General features: G+C 35.7%; 1 protein-coding gene and 1 long non-coding RNA gene across 30 annotated transcripts in view; one reads left to right on the forward strand and one right to left on the reverse strand.

Annotated features, from left to right (window-relative positions):
• DLG2 (discs large MAGUK scaffold protein 2) overlaps nucleotides 1-22,394 on the forward strand; it is a 1,987,603-nt gene that overhangs the window by 1,227,111 nt on the left and 738,098 nt on the right. The gene's annotated exons all lie outside the window — the stretch shown is intronic.
• The window catches only part of LOC102153013, a 104,720-nt gene that overhangs the window by 12,240 nt on the left and 70,086 nt on the right, over nucleotides 1-22,394 (reverse strand). For 4 of the 5 annotated variants that reach the window (XR_005375584.1, XR_005375585.1, XR_005375587.1 and 1 more), the window contains 3 exons: nucleotides 17,987-18,177; nucleotides 11,068-11,343; nucleotides 10,710-10,795 (listed from right to left, as the gene is read on the reverse strand). This is a non-coding gene — a long non-coding RNA (uncharacterized LOC102153013). The remainder of the gene's footprint in view (nucleotides 1-10,709; nucleotides 10,796-11,067; nucleotides 11,344-17,986; nucleotides 18,178-22,394) is intronic. The other variant, XR_005375588.1, reaches the window with a different exon arrangement.

Genomic DNA, 22,394 nt, shown 5'->3' on the forward strand with positions numbered 1-22,394 from the left:
TTTAAAGGAATTGATGCCCATTTTGGAAAATCCCATCCTCACACTGCTGCTGTTTCTGTATCGGTGTCACCAATACATCTCCCTGGTATCAGTCTTCATTTGTAAACATCATCTGCAAATATGTAATTGAAGAGATTTGAGGTTTCTTTTAATAGGCATAGAACGAAAGATTTTAAATTGTTAGAAATAGGGCAGCCTGGGTGGCTCTGAGGTTTAGCGCCACCTTCAGCCCAGGGCGTGATCCTGAAGACCCGGGATGGAGTCCCATTTCATGCTCCCTGCATGGAGCCTGCTTCTCCCTCTGCCTGCATCTCTGCCTCTCTCTCTCTCTCTCTCTCTCATGAATAAATAAATAAAATCTTTTAAAAATATAAAATAAAATTGTTAGAAATACATAAAATACAAAGATCTCACACTAAGTTTCATTAATAGGGTTGTTTTAAAAATATTTAATTTCATTGACATGCCATATATTAATTTTAAAACATTTTATCATATAGCAAGAAATATGCTTTGTGAAAAGTAACAGAAATTATTTTTTATTTTTTATTTTTCTGTTTTTCTCAGTACTATTCTGATATTATCCCAAACGTCAGCTACACTCAACTTCCCTATAAGCTTTTAGGTTCTGGGTTGTTGTGTTGCTTTTGTTGTTGTTTTTATTTAATCCATTCCCCATTTTTTAATCAAAGGATAGAGTTCCAAGGTCTTTTGAAGTACTAGAAATCAAGTGCATACCTTCACATTGGGGAGAATTCCAAACAAGGATAAAGAGATAGGGATAAGGAGATGATAGAGAGAGAAACTTACTCAATGGCCTATCCCATAGAGAACAGGGAGTTACTTTAACACCAAAATTATAAATAAGGGCCAGTTCATTTCTAAAAATATGACTTTTTAAAACTTTCTGCACTTTAATTATTGGTACTCTTCTTAGATTATCTATATTTGAAATGAGGTTATTTCTTTTGATCTCTTATTATATGCAAATTATCTGTTATTATTTCTTCCAACACTAATTTTTAATCTAGGATCCATCATATATGTGTTTTTTCTTTCACTTTTCCTGTACTTCCTGTAAGAAATGGTATCTGGTCTCTTTATTCCATTTAAATCTATATTTATTAATTACATGTAAGCATTTCACTGCTTCATTGCACTGTTCAGTTTAGTTGGGCTCACAGATTGACAAATTGAAAACACCTAATATAAAATACTTTTTTGTATGTCTTCTTTTACCTTACTTGTATTATCTATGAATTCCATTTTAGATGGAGAAAGGAGGGTCTTACAAAACAATTATTATAAAGTAGAAAGATGGAGTTTAATAGAATTGAGAATCTGGCCTGTCCCTTTTTAGAAAAAAATTGCCAACCTCTGCATTAGACCATCAGTCTGCCATTTCCTTCTGTTGGAATGTCCCATTCTGCCTAACAGAGTCTATCTATTTCTTAAAGACCTTTTCAAGCACATCCTCCTCATTAATCCTATCCAGACCATCAAAACTCACAAAACCTCTACTCAACATGGTGTCCTGAACAATTAACATATTACCTTGCATTGTGGTTAGTTTCCTTCTCAGGGTGCTGATGAGAGTGAGAGATTTCTTATATGCCCAAACTTAGGGTCTAAGTCACAGTGCTGGTTTTCTGATTACCTTTATGAAAATACTTGTATTATCATTACTAAGTTATATATTTGGATCCAGACTTTCCAATTGTATTCCTGGCTATGGAGAGGAGAGACTATATCACCCACATTTTTATGTCTAGGTGGTTACTGGACACAATTTACCTACACATTGTATCGGAGCTATATGTACTTATCTATATGCTCCACTAAGCTGAATGCCAGTAGAGCACAACCAATTTCCCATATATCCCCAGTACCCAACATGTAGCAATAGTTCTTGGTTCTGAATGAATATTAGTACAAGGCCTTGTGTATAAAGTACTTAATTAGTTTTAAATGTGTTTTACAGTTATTATTATTACTAATTATGAAAGTGCCTTAAGAACTTTTACCCTTAAAGTAGTTCTATTTACTGATTGTACTAAAAAGTTAACATGTGCTTATTGTTTTATTTTTGTTTGACTTAGATTCTTACTCTATTGTGGTGCTTTAAAATATTAGAATCACTGACAGAAATTAGGTTCTGCATTCAAGTGGGTCATGGTGTTCAATGATGAAAGATAGAATACTGTACTTTGAGAGTACATCCAGGAAAAAAAAAATTGATTTTGCACAGTTTCTTTGTCCACTTCAGGAGCCACTTGTTCTCTAAAAGGTTGAAATAATGTCATGAAATATTATTTTATAATTAGTTTCTGTACAATCTATTGTAGACTGCCTGACCTTTTTTCTCCATCATTTTCATCATTATATTTATAAGTGCTCAGAGTACAGTAGTTGGCACTACCACATTAAAAATCCATAATTGAAAAAATATCCATAATTGAAGACCTTTGTACTTTATTTTGATAGGATGTACTATTTAGCTAGTGATCAACAGGATTATTATAGTTTTTCAATATTACTGTTTTGTTCAAAAAATTGATTAACTTTAAAACTATGTAAATAATTCCTAGATTTTTATAATATTTTAGAATGATTGGTAGATATATCTGCTTCTGACAGACTGGAAAGACAATTGTATAGAATACTTTTCATTCTATCTTCATACTGTTCATTCATTTTTCTGATCTAATTTATTCTCCATCACACATAGTACTGCACTTACCTGCACTGTTTTAAGGTTCTTTTTTTAAGGCTTTAAATTTTTTTAGAACAATTTTAGGTTCACATCATGATTAGGAGGAAGATGAAATATTTTTTATTCTCCATTTTCAGTTTAACTTTTTAATAAAAATTAAAACTAAGTAGATAATTAGTTTAAGGGTGAACATTTATATTACTTAAAAATAATTTTATTATATAGTTTTGATGTAAAAATAACACATTTCTGGTAAAAAATATTATAAGCTAAATATATGTTTGCAAAATTTAAAACAGCTGTAGTTCCACCTAGAGGTAACTACAGTTAATTATTTGATACCTTCTAGTGTTTTTAATTGTTTCAGTATATGAATCTTGAGGAAAAATATGTAATATTTGTATTAACACATGCTCACCTAAATATATTGTCTGTTTGCGCCTGTGAGAATTTAACAACATAAAACCATATTGCTTTTTAAAACTAACAATATATTATGAACATTTTTTCTAAGTCAGTGAACTATTTTTCTTGCTGACATAATTTTATGACTGCAAAATACTCCTGTTTCTACCAAAATTCAACTTGTTGGAGTTTAGGTTATCTTTTTTTTTTATTATAAGTAATACAAACAATACTGAAGTTAAGCATTGGTGTACATGGACTTTTGGTCACATTTCTCATAAGGATATATTTTCAGGAAAGGAATCCCCAAGACAATTATGTAATTTTTTAAAGGCTCATAGTATTTATCTAGCCATTCAGTCAATTTTTATTCAGTAATTAATGATTGAATAGTTCCCATATGCCAAAACATTGTAGATAATCAATGAGGATATAAAGGAGAACAAAAGAAACTGACTTCTGACCCATACAGCTTAGAGTTGATTGCCAAATTGCTTCTAAGACTTTACAGATTTACAGTCCTCCCATTTCAGGAGTGTATGAACATGTCTTTCCTCCTGTACTCTTGATGGTTTTTGCCTTTGTAAAAAAAAGTTCATGAATTCAGTAAGCTAAAAAATTGCATGCCATTGCTATTTCAATTTGTTTTTATTTATTAATGAAGATGAGTTACATTTAATGTGATTGCAGCTAGTTGTGATACTGTTATGGCATCATCTGTAATACCTAGCATAATTATAATATCCAATTGGCAATTTAATACATGTTTTTTTTGTTGATTAACTGGATGGCAGGATGGAAAGAAGGAAGGAAGGAAGGAAGGAAGGAAGGAAGGAAGGAAGGAAGGAAGGAAGGAAGGAAGGAGGGAGGGAGGGAGGGAAGGAAGGAAGGAAAGTATACAAATAGGTGAGTAGTTTCTGCTTAAAAGTCCTGGTGAGAGAAATTTCTGCCTATCCCAAATATAGCAGAGTAGTTCTTTAAACATCTTTGTGAGTGATCTATGCCCGTCTCTCCTGTCACTGTAACTCCATTCCTTAAGTTTGTTCTCTGGAAAGGAAAGAGCTGAATGCTCTTCTTTTCACACTGACATAGGTGAGCAAGATAGAACTGAGTGACAGATGAAAAGGTAATTAGTACAACAGGCAGACGTAGACAGGCTATCTGTGTCGATAGGCAGTTTGCTGAAGAGTACAATGTGGGCACTAACTTGACAGTCAGGGAACCTGAAGCGGAAAAATCATCTAACAGATGAGATGGGAAAGGGAAATATTCTGGAAATATCCTGGCTCTTTTATAGTATGTTTATGTATGGATAAGAGTTTTATGAAATTGGCATGTAGACATATTCAAGGATGATTTGGGGTCCACATGTCTTAAAATGCAGGCAGGTTATCCCTAAACATCAAAACTATATCTGAAAATGGTTATATTAAATGCTATCCCATAAAAACATACTATTACAGTGCTGGTATCAGTATTTAGAATTAAATTTATATATACGATAATTGTATGGACTCCTCTTATCAAGGCTGGGCACTTTGGCTGTCCTAAACAAAATGTGAATCCAATCTATCAATGATGTGAGAGTGACTGTTTTTTTTTACTACAGGAGAGAACACCACAGCAAAGGTCCAAATAGAAAGGTGGCAGTTAAATAGGTTGAAGACTGTAAGTAGATTAAGGACAGAAACTGTTTTGAGTTTATTAAAGAGCCCAGCATAGTTGGTAGTTCCTTGTAGACTTCTAATTGTTAGTTTTCCAATAATTAGGTCAAAAAGGGTGGATAATGGTTGATATTATGATCCCCAGCCTTTTTCGGGCAGTTCACTCAGAGCCTTCAGCCTGTTTTTTATTTCTTATGCCCTGTTCTGCTCTCAAACATGTTTTACAATTCAGTCAGTTTACCATGCCAGAAAATCAAGAAGTCATCAACACCTCCAACACCTTTCTACTCCCAGGGTCATCACTAATTAATTGATGAAAGTTAATATAAAGTTATATCTCAGAGTGTCTCAAATATTTTCCCTTTTTACAATCTCAATCTCAATCTCAATTCTTGAGTATAGATGTGCATTATCATTAACATAAGCTATTTGCAGTAGCCACTGGTCTCCCAGACGCCTTCCATCCTTTCCAAATGTTTTTGTTGCCAAATATATCTTAACACTCAGTTCTATTCATATCATTCACTGATTTAAATGACTTAGCAAATCCAAATCATTTAAAGTAGTGCTTCGCTTTAGGCGTATTCTCACATGGGCAGCCTGGGTGTCTCAGTGGTTTAGCGCCACCTTCAGCCCAGGGGTGTGATCCTGGAGACCTGGAATTGAGTCCCACGGTGGGCTCCTTCCATGGAGCCTGCTTCTCCCTCTGCCTGTGTCTCTGCCTCTCTCATGAATAAGTAAATAAAATCTTAAAAAAAAAAAAAAAAAAAAAAAGAGTACTCTGACATCTAGAGAAGGCAAGTATGTCTAGAAATATTAATGGATGGTCTATGTTGGATATTAAATAGTTGTTCATTTTGTATTATAGGATTTTGTAAAGCCCTTGGGGTTTTACATCTCTCCAAGGCAGGTAAAGTATGTGCCACATTGCCTAAATGTATGTAATGAAATATTTACCAGTAGTTCATGAAACATAAGCTTCCAAACACTAGTTTACAAAATAAAACTTGACTTTCCTAGCAGAGTATTCAAGATTGTCTTCATTTTGGCCTCTATCTGCTCTCCAACTCCATCTCCAGCCACTCCTATTTTATATGGTAACAACCAACCACTTGTTACCTGATTCCCTGAAGTCACAATACAGTCTCCCGCCAAATATTTTTTTTCATTCTCCCCCTTCCTTTATTATGACTCTCCCTGTTCCTGTGTTTGATAACATCACATTCATCTTTCAAGGATCATCTCAAATGTTATCTTCTTTAAAACTTACTTTTCTCTACTCTCACAGAATATTGTACATCATCTACTTTTCACTTAGCATTGTGATTGCTTACATGTCTGCTTCATCTACCATATTAGAAGCTCTGAGAGAACACAAACTATGCCTTATTTATTTCTATATCTTTAGTGCAGGAATAGAGCTTGACATATTTTATAGGTAAATGAAAGAATGGTATCTTTAAAAATTGGTAGGGAGGGAATCATGTGCTAGGTGAAGCATGCTAATGAGGTACTTCTTTAGGTAATACTGTGATTGGGTCTCTGGATCCAATATTTTATCTTTTTGAAAGACCAGCTAAGTAAGTATCCAGTATCTGACAGGTATTCAGAAGGAACTGGGACCATGAAACTCAGACTGGCTTAAAGGTACATGATATCAAAAAGATTACTTTTACATAAAGTAATTTATTTCAGTGAAAAATATAATTATCAGAAGAATTGAAATACCTATGTATGCAAAATTTGTTTATTCATTCACAAGGATTTATTATCTATTGTATGCCAAATCCTATTCTAGAAATTTGAAAATATAGCAATAAATATAATAGGCAAGATTTAGTTGAGAAACATCTAAATTAACAAACAAATAAATAAGATTACTTCAGATAGTGACATATAACTGAAAAATAAACTAGGGAAGTGTGGCATGGAGGATAGGTTGATGGAGAGAATGCTTCTTTGGATAAGACGCTAAAGTAAGGGAAGGCCTTAATGAAGAGGAGACCATTGAATTGATATTTCAAGGATAAAAGATGAAAAGGAGATAGTCTTATAACAATCTTCAGGTGGTGGTTACAAATAAAAGAAGAGCACGTTCAAGGACTCTAGAGTAGCAAAAAAGTTTGATATGTTTCTGCAACAAAAGGTTAATATGGAAAAGAGAGCATACATGGAAGAAGGGCTGGAATGGAGATTGGAGAGGTCGATAAGTCCAGGTCATGTAGACTTTGGAGACTATGGGAGGGAGTCTGAATTTTATCCAAAATTCAACAAGAAGCCATTGGACAAGACGTGACCTCAATGTACATAGTTAGAATGAGCTGTGGGGAAGTAATAACGGCAAGGGGAACCTATTTAGAATGTCCTGTATCCAATATGTACTTCCAAGAGAGGGATAATGATGGCTGGACCCAGATATCAGCAATGGTGATGGAGATCCATTGTATGGATTGAGGCTATCTTCTGGATATAGAACAATATTAGATAGTATGAGTTTCTTTGAGGCAAAATAGGATGAAATTAAACAGATAAGGAAAATGAAAGAAGTGAAAGATCATTTCCAGCTATTGGATCTCTCTCTCCTTGGAGTCAAAACATATTCAGAATTTGTTAATTATTTGAACTCAGATGTCACACTCCTTCCCACCTAGTGTGTTCCTAATTGGTAGACAATGCTTACTTCTCTGAGCTCCGTTTTTCTTTGCTTCCCTTCTCAATCCCTAACATATTTTCCAAACTTCAGATTTTTCTTTAGGGAAGATAATATTTTCAGCTATCCTGTTGGCCTGAGTGTTCTTGCATTTCTTTAAGACTATCTCAAATGAGTGAGCTTTGCTCTTATGAAGGCAAGTATAATTTACTTCACTTTTAAGTTGGATATTGAGAGGGTATCCTAATAAAGTCCCCGTAATCCTGAGCATAAAGCAGTGGATCGTGGCCCATCATATATGTGATGTTGACCTTCCCTTTCCTCTTCAGTTCCCACATTGACCCCTTCCTCTACAACTTTCATGAGAAATATTTGTAATATCGTGATTAAATACATTGGATGACTGATAATCTTTATCTCTGAAAGTTACCAGATGAAGAGAGTTTGGAGGGGATGCTAAAGAAATAATCACTTGACTTTATTGAAAATTATAATAATAATTATTATCATTATAAATATTATTATTTAGAGCATATGGTTCAAACATATGGTTTCTCCTCTCTCTCTCCATCCATTTCTTTTCAATTGAACTGTGAAATCTTGAGTTTATCCCTGGGACACCATTCATTAAGTTCATTAGAAATTACCCCAAATATGAAGGAGAAATGATATAGGAAATTGGGTCTATTTACAATGGAATCTAGTCTCAGTTTCTTAAGATTAAGCTTCAAGTAACAATATAGTATCACAGGCATATGTCCATTGTTCTTTCTGAATTTTTTTTAAGAGTTGATACTGGTTATTTTGCTAATTAAATTCCAAGGGGATTTTTGGAAAATAAATAAATGTTTTTCTAAGAGTTATTCTTCCTTTAAACTGCAATTTGATATTAAGACAGTAATGAGTAAGTTGTATTTTTTAGGAATAAACTAGCCACTGGGAAGAGATATTCCCTTGTACATTCCACACCAATTGACTGAATTGATGTCAAAATTGATAAATCATATTTTGTAGAATCTGAAAGTGTCTTCTTATCATGTGTTGCCTGTGGCTAACATGGCAGCAGTTTGGTATAATGTCCATTATCCCATTTCTAAAATTATGGTATTGTCGACTCCACTGTAGCATTGGCCTTGACAGAATGCATAAATAGTCTCCTGAAGAGCTCCTTGTTTCAAGTCAGTATGTAACTGTATATTGCAAGGGTCATGGTTTAATTCCTGCATCAGCAGAAATACTATAGTGCCAGGCTGTTAAGTGATCTATCTCTTTCAGCTTGGACTCATGCTTGAATTTCACAACTCAGAGGAGAGTGAGTGAGTATGCTCCAGTGGAATGATGAAGAACTGGAAATCAGGAAATTTAGCTGGGCTGACTGGACTCTGAATCACCCAAGCCAAATCTCAGAATCTTAGTGCATGTCAAGTGGACGAAGCTAGACTAGATGAAACATTGTTAATATGTTTCACTGTGTCGACCCTGATTGACTCATGATGGCTGAATGGACAGTGATGCTAAGAAAGATGGCAAGGCTACATCTGTACCCCTCAGAGAAGAGCAGAGTGAAAATGAACACAGTTAGCCATGAATAAGGAAAAAAGTGGCAGCGCAGATCTCTAGTTTCTTTTACAGCCCTGGCACTCAATGATCCTGTTTACTTTAATATGAATGGTGTAATTTTGATAAATTATAATGATAGCTATACTTTATGAAGCATTTCTTATATACTATCTTAATTTAATATAACCTTCAAAATAGGATGGGAATGTAAGTCATCTCCCCATTTTATAGATGAACAAATAGACTTTAGAAGGAAAATAAGTTGCCCTAATATGCATCACTAACAAGAACCAGATTTATGTTCGGAGCTCAGGTCTGAGCCCAAAGGGGCACTCCTTTCATCATGTTGTACTAATTTATATGTTAGCCTGCATTTGCTGGTGTTGACTTGATTTATGAGAAGCTGATAAGCATTAAGAGATCAGAAACTAAACTTATTTGGGTCACAATAGAGCTCAAAAAGTAATGATTATGGATGAGACTTCTGCAAATGTAATAGGTTTGGGACGAAGTAGCAAAAATACAGCTTTAAAAATAATTTACTTACCGCTCTTTTGGAGATTCTATTTAAATATTCTTTTATTTATTTCATTAAGCCATCATAATTCTGTAATAGGATAAATGTCTCAAAAACTGGAATGGGAAAAGCTTTCTAACCTCTTTTGAAATGTGGAAGGACTATTTATGATTTAAGGAGAACTCCCTCTCCCCATCTTAGGGTCCATTGCTGCAGTTGTTCCACTCAAGGGACAGATCTATCACTTAACTAACACGATGGAGAACTCCCAATAAGTTCTTAATAAATACTTGCTAAAGAAAAGGATATGGTATATAGCATCCTTGAGTTTTATTTCTCATTTCTGTAATAGAGAACAAGGGTTGTTCTTCAAAAAGCTATCTCAATTTACCTTTTTTAATGTATGCATGATAGCTTGAAGATAGAAACCCATACTATTTAGTTAACTCAAAACAGAGTGCCTGTTTAGCAAGATGAACCTGAACCAGAATATGGAGGGTTCTATAGCTATGATTTCCAATCCTGCTCTGTCCACTAGAACGTCCCTCCTATTGGATTATATCAATCCAATCCAATCCAACATCCCTTAAATTATATCATGAGATGAATCATATCTAAATTATGTTTCCTGTACCCTTTATGACCTAATCTGTTATATTGATACTGTTACATACACATTCATTTCCCGGTAGTGGTAATGGTAATGCAGGAGGCTTGTATGCTCATATATTTTTTTTCCTGCAGAACATCTAGCTATTGCATGATGGGTGAAATTTGGCTTGTCTTTTTAGACAATGGTTTTTAAAATAGGTGTGATTACTTCTGATGAGTTCTAGATTGTCCACATAATCATGTCTTCATTTCAGCAGCAGCTGAGCTTAGTTCCTCTTACTGGAACCCTCATTACAGATATTCCTCAACTGACAATGGGGCTAAGTTCTGATAAACCCATTGTAAATTGAAAATAACATAATTGGAAATGCATTTAATACACCTAATCTACTGAGCATCGTAGCACAGCCTCACCTACCTTCAACATGCTCAGAACACTTACTTTAGTTAGATGGCAAAACCATCTAACGCAAAGCCTATTTTATAATAAAGTGTTAAATATCTCATGTAATTTGTTGAGTATTGTACTGAAACTGAAGAACAGAATGGTTGTATGACTAACAGAATGGTTATGTGTTGCTTGCTTACCCTTATGATCCCATGGCTGACTGGGAGCTGCGGTTTGCTGCCCCTGCCCAGCAGCACAAAAGAGGACCATCCTGCATATAGTTAACCTAGGAAAAGATCAAAATTCAAAAATCACAGTGTTTATTGAATATGTAGCACTTTCACACTATTGTAAAGTCAAAAAATCATAAGTCAAACCATCTGAGTTAGGGACTGTCTATATATATGGCTTTTTTTTTCCTCCCTTGACTTATATGATATTTTACTACTACAATTTCAAAGTAAGGTATGTTGGCCTTCTGTCTTAAATTTCTTCGATTCTAAGGAATTTAGAGCTCAATATTGGATCAATGACTAAATATACCCACAAAGATCTTACCTGGACTATTGGAAGTCTTTAAATTGGCTTTTTGCTGCCAGTGCACCACAAAATCTATCCACCTCAAGCTGCCAGGATAGTCCAGCGCTCCTTCCTCCAACAAAATGCCTTATCATATCTCTCCTACTTCAAATACTTCAATAGTTCCACACAGCTTATAGGATACAGTCCAAATCTCCTAGGGTGATAGAGAAGCCCCCATCACCCACTCAGTAACCAACTTGAAACCTTAAAACCAGTTTCTCCTCCTCTCTCTGTCCTAAGTGTATTATTATCCTGAAGAAGAAAAAGAAAAAAAAGTCACATTTTGAATACACTATGCACTTTCTTATTTCTAAACTCTCACTCTCTATCAAATCTGAGGAGCTCAATAAATAGCATCTTTTTTTTTTTCATCTTAAAAGTAAAACCAGATAAGATAGAGGTGCCAGATTCTGATAGAGATTTTTTTTAAAAATCAGATTTATTACTGATGAGAACTGCAGTGGAGGAAATGGCTATGGTAGGCCGTCAGATGAGCTGGCCAAGATCTTTTGAACTAGATTTACTCCCTACTCCAAACTATGAGCTTCTCCTATAGAGGCACAGCCTGCCTCGCTAAGCTGATCTTACAGTGAGAAGAGATTGCAAAGCTCAGGCTGGACAGATGGCTCCCAAGAAGGAAGAGTAACCTGAGCATGCCCAGTTTCTTTCTTTGAACTTATCCAGCATAAAATTTCCTTCTTCTGGGAATGGAGTAAGAGACCCAGAGCTTTTCATTTGGAGAAGTCTTCTCCACTCTAAACCATAGGAGTGAAGAATAATCTGCCTGTGTGCTTTTCTTCTGAGCCTGGGAAATCCTTTCTTTCTTGTTTTTCTGCAGAATTCTGGCCACCCTGCACATCCAGCCACAATGGCATTTCGTTTTATCTGTAATTTTTCTTAGGTCTACTTAGTCCCTATCCTTCCCTAGAGCCCCAACTACTTTGTTGTTGTTTTCTATTACATTTTGTATCCATTCCATCATAGTATATGATGTAAGTTTCATAAAATAATTAGCTAGTCTGTGAAATCCTCAAGGGCAGGAGCTAGTCTATGAAATCCTCAAGGGCAGGAGCGGTATTGTGCTTTATCAATACTAAGAATTAGTTTAGAACCTTACAGATGCTTAATAAACAGATTAGATGTTTTCAAAAATAATTAAGGAAAAGGAAATTGGGGTGCTTTGGTGGGTCAGTCGATTAAGTGTCACACTCTTGATTATGACTCAGGTCGTGATCTCAGGGTTGTGAGATCAAGCCCTGTATCAGGCTCTGCACTGGGTGCTCCTTCCCCCCACCCCCCATAAAAAAAAGAAGAAAGAAGAAAGAAAAGAAAAGAAAGAAAGAAAGAAAGAAAGAAAGAAAGAAAGAAAGAAAGAAAGAAAAGAAGAAAGAAAGAGAGAGAGAGAAAGAAAGAAAGAAAGAAAGAAAAAAAGAAAAAGAAAGAAAGAAAGAAGAAAGAAAGAAAGAAAGAAAGAAAGAAAGAAAGAAAGAAAGACAGAAAGAAAGAAAGAAGAAGAAAGAAAAAATAAAAAGGCAACTAAGTGAAGATAACTTACTTCAGTGACTGCCTCCTAGGTGCTAAGAACTAGGTTATAAATGTAGCCGTATCAATTCCTCTAATTTGCACAATGACCCTGAAATACTAAAGACATTACTCCCATTTTACAGATGAAGGGAAGGGTTCATGGAAGTTTGCCTAACTATCTGTGGAGCCAATGTTTAAACCCAAGTTGGCTTTTCTTAGATGGACCCTTGTATCCCCCAGATCTTTGGATCATCTCTAGATTATTTTTTAGAATATAAATCAAATGGAGATAAAAGTCATTGCTTGAGAAGAAACTTGACATTTAAATGTTTTTTAGCTTTGTTTAATAAGTTTTTAGATAGATAAGGGGGAGTATAAGTTTAGAGGTTAGCATTTTAACACTGACATTTTACTGTTTTCAGTGATGGGACTATATGTGCCATATCATTTAGGATGGATAATGTAAGTCATACCATGCATGAATGAGTAGCCAAGAAGTTAGACTATAGGTTTGCTGTCAGTCCAGATATTCAAAGATTTGTGTCTAGTCTAGTTGGGCAATATTCATTTGTTTTCCTGACTTCACTCATCCTGCATTATCTTGACCATAATTTTCACCTCATGTCTGATTGGATTTATTCTTTAATTTCATATATTTTAGCTCACCCAGCTGACTTCCAGTGATTTTAGTCAATGTTTAGTTGTATACGATAAAGTCTACCTAATCTTCAAAGTACAAAGAATAAATTATAAAGAATTACAGTATTTTCTTGACATATCTACTGAGTTGGTTACTAACAAACTTTTTAAAATGATGAAACAGTAATAACTGATGTATATTGAATTTTTAGTACCTAAGTATCTGCTTCTCAGAAAGACAAAGTAAAGGCAGAAAGCAGAGAATGTCAACAAAATCTAAAAGATCCTTTCAGGAAAACAAATTCTGTAAAAAAATATTAGCTCAATCTTCTATGTCTTCTTTTCCTGAGAGGCAAAAATGTAGAAAGAATTCTGCCAAGAAGGGAGGGTAGAATCCATTAGGAAGATTGCCCCTTTGCTCAGTGAAGGCCATGATCTGAGTTGACATCTAATTGTATTTGCTTATTTCAGAGCTGCAGATATTCCGTCTTTAGTGAGGACTGCTTTGGAACAGGTTAGAAGCTGCAGCACTGAGTATGATCAGAATGAGTTGGCTTTAAAAAAAAAAATGAGTTGGCTTAGTTACTGAGAGTGGTCTTGCTGGTGCTGGCTAATTAAAAGTAGGAAGCCACCTTATAAAATCCATTGCTGTATTATGGATTCAGTTACTACTCCCTCTAGCAAAGAGTACCTTGAAAAGGACTTTCTTACTTTTATCACCACACAGTCCCCTAAAATACTTAAAACACTGAAGCAAAAGGGAGAAATGGTAAATGCAACCTGCTTATAATCCTACAATTTGCATTTAGGCTCTCAGAACTATTCCCCATTCCTTTCTCATGATCCAGGTGAGACCATCATATGCAGATGGATTATGTCCCATATTTATCTAGGGTCCTCTCCTCCCTTCTCCTCTGGGCATCAGGAGGTTCAAGAGTAACATTAAAATATTGATTATAAGCCTGGATCTTGGGGTAAAGGCTCACCTATTTAGAAGAATAACTTGCTTCTGGTTCTCTCTCTCTCTGGACCTATAAAGTTTCCTCTTACTTATATTAAGAGAGTGAGTCATATCACACACACACACACACACACACACACACACACACACACACACCACAGCTGGGATGTAGAGACCATTTTTCTCTCTCTGTAGCACAAAAGACTTAGATCACAATTGCTTATTTGATCCCCTACTGTTGGTGCTCTAATGGGGTTTTTCTGCATTGAAAAACATAGGTCAGTAAAGGCCAGATTTGGTTGATTCTTGTAATTTTCCCTAATTCTCTCACAATAGCTTAGGCCAATATTAATTCCAAGTTTGTGGCTTTACTGTAGAAGTAGTGTTACCTAATAACTGTGCTTTTGTCTCCCATTTTTGAAAGAGAGACTCTTTTGTTCCATTTGAAAGAATTTAAAAATGAGGAGCCTAAGGATTAACTTTTTAATTAGATATAATGAATAGAACCTTTTCATCACAGCAGTTTTCTTTTCATTATAAAAGGAAAATTGACAGTTTTTGTTCATTTAGTGTTCATTGAAATGGTTTTTAAAGGAAATTATTGCTGAGTAAAGGGATATCAAAAAGCATATGCCTTTTTACATTTTTATGGGAAGAGACTGCTGATGTAGAGGAATTATAAAGCCCACAAAACATTATATTTCTGTGCCTGGGTAATGTAATATTTAGTCTTAGTGCATTATAAAAGCTTCACCCCAGTATAAGTGTTTGTGATCCCTATGTTAACTGACCTTTGATCACATCAACACACTCCAGTGAAATCAAATTTGCAAGGTTTATTTTGGTGGAATCTGTTATTTGTGCTTGTGGCCAGCCTTTCAACTTTGGAGTAGTTTACATGTCACTCTTGACTTCATAGTATAATTTCAAATGATTTAGTTTGTTTAATTTGTGGTTTTGCTATTCATACATTAATAGTCTATGTGCAACTTCATTTTGGGGTGAATAGGCCTGGACTTCATGGGGATAAATGCTTTTGATGACTCTGAGACTGGGATTTGGCTTTTGTTCTAACCCAGAAACACCTGGCTTTTGAAAATAAATCCTAGCTGAGCTCCTGCATCTGTAGTACTTACCTCCCAGTCATTTAAGAAATAACTGTAAATTTTCTTTGAATAATACTTTATCCTCATAGCTCTTTATTGCCTAAAGTGCCAAACAGAAATTTATCCCCCTCACCTCACAGACCTTCTATACTTTCTCCTTCCTGATAACATTAATAATACTAATGATAATAATATTTATAGTAAATTTACATTTGGTATTATTCACTTAGCATTCTTATGTGTGAAGAAATGTTAAATAATCCATTCAATCCTCACAATATGCCTAGAAGTTTGAAAACATTATTATTAATTATTATTATTCACAATTTACACAGAAGAAGGCTGAGACTTGATAAGGTTAACTAAATTACCCAAATTCACACAGTAAATAATTAATGGAGCAGATACGCAGACCCATTAATCTTCCCCCAGCAAGATTTTTAATTAATTGTTGTTCCCCTGCCTACCGGCTTTACTAGAATCAAGGACTCTCTCCCCTTTTCATTCTGTCTATCTATCTACCTTTAAATCAAACTCCATTCATTTTGCTTTTTCACTAGTGCTTGCTTGTTGCCTGCCCTAGTAATCTGGGCTCACCTCTCCCTGGCTCTCTCACCTGATCTCAGTCTTCACACCATACAAGTTGGAAACCTCAAAGTCATCAGTAATGTCATCCTCTCCTTCCAAGTGAAATAGACCAATAAGATATCTGTGTCTTATTGGTCACAGGGAGAAGGAGAGGGAGGGATGGAGGGAAGGAGGAAGAGAGTGAGGGAGGGAAGGAGGAGGGAACAGGGAAAAGTAGCAAGAGAGATAGAGTCTTATTCAAACACTGACTAAGATATGTGGTTGCTATCCAGGAGAGACATACTGATTAGGAGGAAGGAAAAGGGAAGACAGACTCTCAGGGAGCTTCATTTTAGGGTTATTTTGATATCTTAAGTTGAGACAAGAAGTGACTCTGTGAAAATTTTATGATGTTAACTGTGCAAAAGATTATTCCTAAGGAGACCAGCACTTTAGCCCTGGTCCTGCCATGCATAATCCTTGGCACATTCCAATGGGTCTGGGTCTCAGTTTCCTGTTTATGAAATAGATAAAAGGATCCTAGCCTCATAGAATTTTTTTTTTTTTAAGAATCAAATGAGATACTTATGCAATGATGAAAATGCAGTATTCTCGAGGTGCTTATGAACTAGTGAGATGAGAAACATAGGACATATGGATAGAACTTTGTGTTACATAGAAATAGAAACAGGTATATTTAAAGAAAGATAATAGTCAATGATCGTTTATTGGGCATTTATTTTATGCTGGTCACATGAACTGACTTATTCAATCCTCACGACAACCATATAATATACATGTCATTATCCAACCTATTTTTTAAAAGATTTTATTTATTTATTCATAGAGACACAGCTAGAGAGAGAGAGGCAGAGACACAGGCAGAGGGAGAAGCAGGCACCATGCAGGGAGCCTGATGTGGGACTCGATCCCCGGTCTCCAGGACCACACCCTGGGCTGCAGGCGGCGCTAAACCGCTGAGCCACCTGGGCTGCCCTATCCAACCTATTTTATAGATAAAGGAAACTGAATCCCAGGGAGTAGAGAAACGTGATCAAGGTCATATAATTAAAAAGCAGTCCAACTAGGATTCTAGCCCAGGAATTCTAACTCCAGATCTTGTACCCTTAACCATGTTCTCTGTTTTGGTATAGAGACAGGAGAGTATAGGCATTGCTTAGAGGAGAAAGTAGTTTAACCCCCAGCATTTTGCTGCCAGTAAGGAAATTCTAATATCACAGGGCCCACCAACATAGCTCCTCTCCATGGCTGAGGGACACCTCAGTGTTAGGTTTACCTTTGAACCGTGTGCCCTGCCCTCTCAGCCACTTCATCACTAGTCATTGGAACACTTGGGCATTCAAAAATATTTGTTTGGAAAAAAATTGGGTAACTATGCTGTATGGATCTTGCCTCTCAAATCTTTGGAAAACAGAAATGGCAATAGGCATACTGAAAGTGCCATTAATTTTTTTTTTCTTGTTTCCAGTTGAGATGTTTCTGCTTGGCCATACTTAGGCAGCATGGAAATAAAAGATAACTTTAATCAAGCATCTTTATAGTTCTTTCATGTTCTAGTTAGCAATTCTGCAATGCCTACATTAAAATCAGATTATCTTAACCTGTCATGTGATTACTTCTTTCCAGGCTTTTTACTAGAGTGGACCACAGGGCTACAAATATCATAGAAGCAAATTCACTCAGGGGAGTTACTGATTTTTTTCCATTTTTCATTTCTATTTCAACATGCAAGGTCCTAACCCCCTCCTTCCTATATTTAATATGTCGTGCATTGTCAAAAGCATCAGAGTACAGCATTATTGGAAGCCTCTGTGAGATCCTGGTCATCTCACCCTTGAAATACAGTTAGGTATATACTACTGTTGCATAGACTGCAAAGACAAAATGCTATGGGAAATTTGGAAGGGAGGAAGGGCAAGCAATCTGAGAAGGTGAAAACATGATAATGGCAATCAAATAATACATGCTGACAAAAAGACCTGAGAGTGCAAAAACCTAAGTTCAAGTCTTCTATCTACCATTTATTCCTGATGTGATCCATGTGCCTATCATTTACTCATTCAGTGTTATCTGTTACCTCAGTTTTGAGACGTGAATGCTAATTGTGGCTGTACCCACTCCACGTGATTTTTGCGATAATCAAATCCATTCATCTATTCAACAAATGCCACACATTGTGTATGTATAGGTGATGCAATGATACACAAAAGGACTCTTCTGGTTTTGGGGTAGTCCAATGAGAAGTCCAACAAGGAGTCCAGCAAAAATCTGAAAGTCACAAAAAAGAGGTTTATAAACTAGGTTCCGTGAAAAACTATGACAGGTTGCCCCAATAGGGTCTAGAGCAGTGGTTCTCAAGTAGATAGGATTTTATCCCCCCAGGAGACATTTGGCATGTCTGGAGATCTATTTGGGGATTACAACTGGGGGAAGGGAGAGCAACTGACATCTATGAGTAGAGGACAGAGATGCTGCTAAGCCTCCTACAATGCACAGTGAAACTGAGATTTGAAAGATAAGTGGGAGAGAATTCTGGAGAAGAAGTGGGAGAAGTTTTCAGGCAAAGTAACATTTGCATAGGAACTGACATGAGAATGAGTCTCATCATATCCTACATACTGAAAGCAGGCTGGTGGAGCTGCAGCATTGAGGGGGGAGAAAGGATACAAGATGACAATGGTGATGGGCAAAGTTAATGCCAGTCAGGTCAGGGGTCATGATGAAGTGGATATTGGGGGTTCCTGCGATGGATGCTTATGGCTTAACCAACTGGAGGGAGCTGAGATTTACTGGATAAGCAAATGAAAGAGACACAGATTTGAGGGGGAGGAAAGAGGATAAGAGCTCAGATTTTGAAGGCAGTAAGTCTGAGATGTCTGTGAGATTCTTGGATGGAAATGACCAGCAGCAGTAGAATATGCAATTCAGGAGAGAAATCTGGACCAAGAATATAAATGAAGGAGTCATTATATATATATATATATATATATATTTTTTTTTTTTTTACATAAACTTAAGCCCAACATGGGGCTTGAACTCAGTACCTCGAGATCTAGCTGCATGCTCTACCAACTAGCCAGCCAGGCACCCCTGTTGTGGTAGTATTTAAGTGAGTGAATAGATAGAGGATAAAAAGTAAAGGGAAAGTGAATTCCTAGTTGTGAATGTGCTTTGTCAGCAAAATGTTCTCTATAAATATAAGGAATTACCGTCATTATCAATATTAAGTGCAATACTTTTCACATCCATCCATTTGTTTAACAAACCATTGACAATCCTATGACATGCTAGGCTGTGTGCTAGGGCCTGGGGATAAACAAAGGAATAAGAATGACACCTGTCCTCAAAAAGAATCAAGAAAGTAAGCGGGAGACATTAAATTCTTAACACTGTCCTACCAATGAGTTCACGTAGCTTTCCTTCTGTCAGGAGAACCCAGAGGAGAAGAGGTAAGGGCTCTTGAAGGGGAAGAAAATGAGGAAGACAAACTTGATCTTCTTCAGAGTTCTATCCAGGTTAGCCCTGACCTTAACCCTGCCCTGAGGGTTAATGAGCTGTGTGACCTAGTGTTTGGTAAAACTATGTTCCAAGGAGACCTAGTGTTTTTCCTGCTTCAGTCAGCTTCTTTGGGATCACTTGCTTTCTCTCCCATAAAATACTGGAGTTATGATTCCAAAGACTCAGCCGAGAGTAGGTAACAGTACTCTATTACAAAGACTTGCATCTCTTAAACACTTTTGAAATATGACTAACTGACCAATTGAATTTACAGTGCATTTCTCTACTGTATGAATCTTTATATACTACAGTTCATTTCATGCCCTCTGGAACATTACTGCATACAGTAAAAGTTCGTTTGACCTTTAACCCTGGTACAATCATGTGAGTCTTGTCTCATCAAAAAAGACATGTCATTCTCTCTTAACTAGGGGAACATGGATCACATGTGAATTTTTGATAATAAAACCTGTGACCAAACTCACCATATATTCTTGAAAATAAAAAAGAACATGATAAATATACTAACATAAGTTTTTTGGAGTTTTAGTAGGTAGGATTTTATCTATTTTAGAGCTCATGAATCATAATATCAAGTAAACACTGAAGGAGTCCATCATATCCCAGGCACTGTACTGACTGAACATTTGTGTCTCTTCTCTGAAACTATAGCTTAGTGGGAAAGACTAGAAATAAAAAGTGAATGGGGCACCCGGGTGGCTCAGCCGGGAAAGTGTCTGACTCTGTTTCAGTTCAGGTCATGATCTCAGGGTCGTGAGATCAATCCCTAAATTGGGCTCCACACTGGACGCAGAGCCTGCTTGAGATTCTCTCTCACCCTTCCCCTCAGCTCCTCCCCTACTCTCTCTCTCTCAAGTAAATAAATAAATGAGTAAATAAATAAATAAAGTGAAGAAACAAATATATGTTAAGATGGGAACTGTGAAGGAAGAATCAGGTTTCAGGGAGAAAAAACATAAAGAGGATACGTACTTTAGGGTATAGTGGTAATCAGGAAAGATAAATCTACAATTACCTAAATACTTTCTGATCACGAGTCAAATGGAGTAAAAAGATGCAAATTTATTGTAGATTTTATTACCTACATATTTCTTACTAATTATGTGTATGTTAGTAAATTTAAATGAAATTAACTTCAGAAACACTATGAGTAGAAGTGCTTACTGTGTGCCTGGTTCTGCTCTGAAGATTCGCAAATATTAACTCATTTAGTCCTAAAAGGTAAGTACTGTTACCTCCATTTTATAGATGAGAAACTATGCAGAAAAAGCAAGTAACTTGTCCAACATAGCTAATAAGTGGTAAAGCAATTTACATTAGCCTCTGTGTCTATCTGTAAATTGAAAATAGTACTTCCGTGGGGATGAGAAGGATGCTGGAGGGGAAAGTAGTTTTTTAAAAAGTAAAACAGTAAATTTTTATTCTTACAATTTTAATATCAGTTATAATGTCACTGTTACAATGAAGTAAGCTCTGAACTTTAAATGTGACAGGGAAGCCAGAAATTTTAAGATGGAGGATCCCACTCTTAAGAGAGCTTACTGTCTTACTAGAGAGAGATTATCAGCATGCAGGACATAATGCATAATTCAAAATTACATGGGATATCTTTGCTAAATTTAAGGTCATGTCTGTAAGTGCTTCCTTTAAGAAGAAAATGGGATTACTGAGGATTAAAATATATTCACAGATCACTGAATTATAGCTCTGAAAGACAAAGGAGATGGTTGAATCTAAGCTTTTTATTTTATAGATGAATAATTGAAGCTTGTCAAAGCAAAATAAGTGGACCAAGATCTTACAGCTAATTAGGGCAAGAATCATAACTAAGGGTATGGCCCCTGGATATGAACTCTAGCCCCTTTTTTTTCAGGTTAAACTTATCCATATATTGTGTTTCCCTTCCTGCTAGAAAGTCATTGCTTTCTAATCATCTCCCCTCCTGTGAGAGATGGACCAAACTACAAGTTTATAATATTAAATGGTGACAGAGCTTGTCACTTGGGATAAAACCCAGGAGAGTGAGACTTTCTGCTGTGTTTCCAGGAACTTTTAAAGAAATTTTAAAAAATAGCTTCAATGAAGTTAATTAATATCCAATGAACTAAAGACATTTAAGACATACAATTTGATAAGTTTTAATTTGTGAAACCATCCATTCAAGATAACGAATGTATCCATCACCCTCAAAAGTTTCCTACTACCCTTTTGTAATCTCTCCATCCATCTCCCTCCCCCATGTTCCTTACCTCCTCATACCCAGGTTCTCCTTTCTGTCACTATAGATTAGTTTGCATTTTCTAGAGTTGTGTATAAATGGGATTATACAATATGTACTCTTCCTGTCTTCTTTGATTCAGCATGATTATTTTGAAATTCATTCATGTGTTGTATGTACCCATAGTTCGTTCATATGCATTCATTTGTCACAGTTTGTTTACCCACTCATCTGTTGATGTTGTTCTAGTTTTCACTATTACTAATAAAGCTACTAGAAATATTTGTGTATGAGTCTTTACATGGACATATGCTTTCATTTCTCTTGGATAAATATCTAGGAGTCAAATAGTTTAATCATATAGTGGGTGTATATTTAACTTAAAAAACAAAAACAAAAACAAACAAAAACCGCTATACTGTTTCCAAAGTACTTGTTCCATTTGTATTCCCACCAGCAATGTATAAAAATTCCAATCTTCCACATCTTCAACAACCCTAGGAATAGTTTGTATTTTTTTTTAATATTAGCCATTCTAGGAGGAGTGTAATGGTATCGTACTGTATTTTTAGTTTTTATTTGTCTACTGAATAACAATGTCAGTCATTTTTTATATGCTTATTCAATACATGTACATTTTCATTGGTGAAGTCTTTGTTAAAATGTTTTGCTTGTTTTTAATTGGATTGTTTCTTCCTTTATTATTGAGTTTTGAGAGTTCTTTCTATATTTCAGAAACAAATCCTTT

This window comes from Canis lupus, chromosome 21 (assembly GCF_011100685.1).
Source record: "Canis lupus familiaris isolate Mischka breed German Shepherd chromosome 21, alternate assembly UU_Cfam_GSD_1.0, whole genome shotgun sequence".
In the NCBI taxonomy this organism is placed as follows: domain Eukaryota; kingdom Metazoa; phylum Chordata; class Mammalia; order Carnivora; family Canidae; genus Canis; species Canis lupus.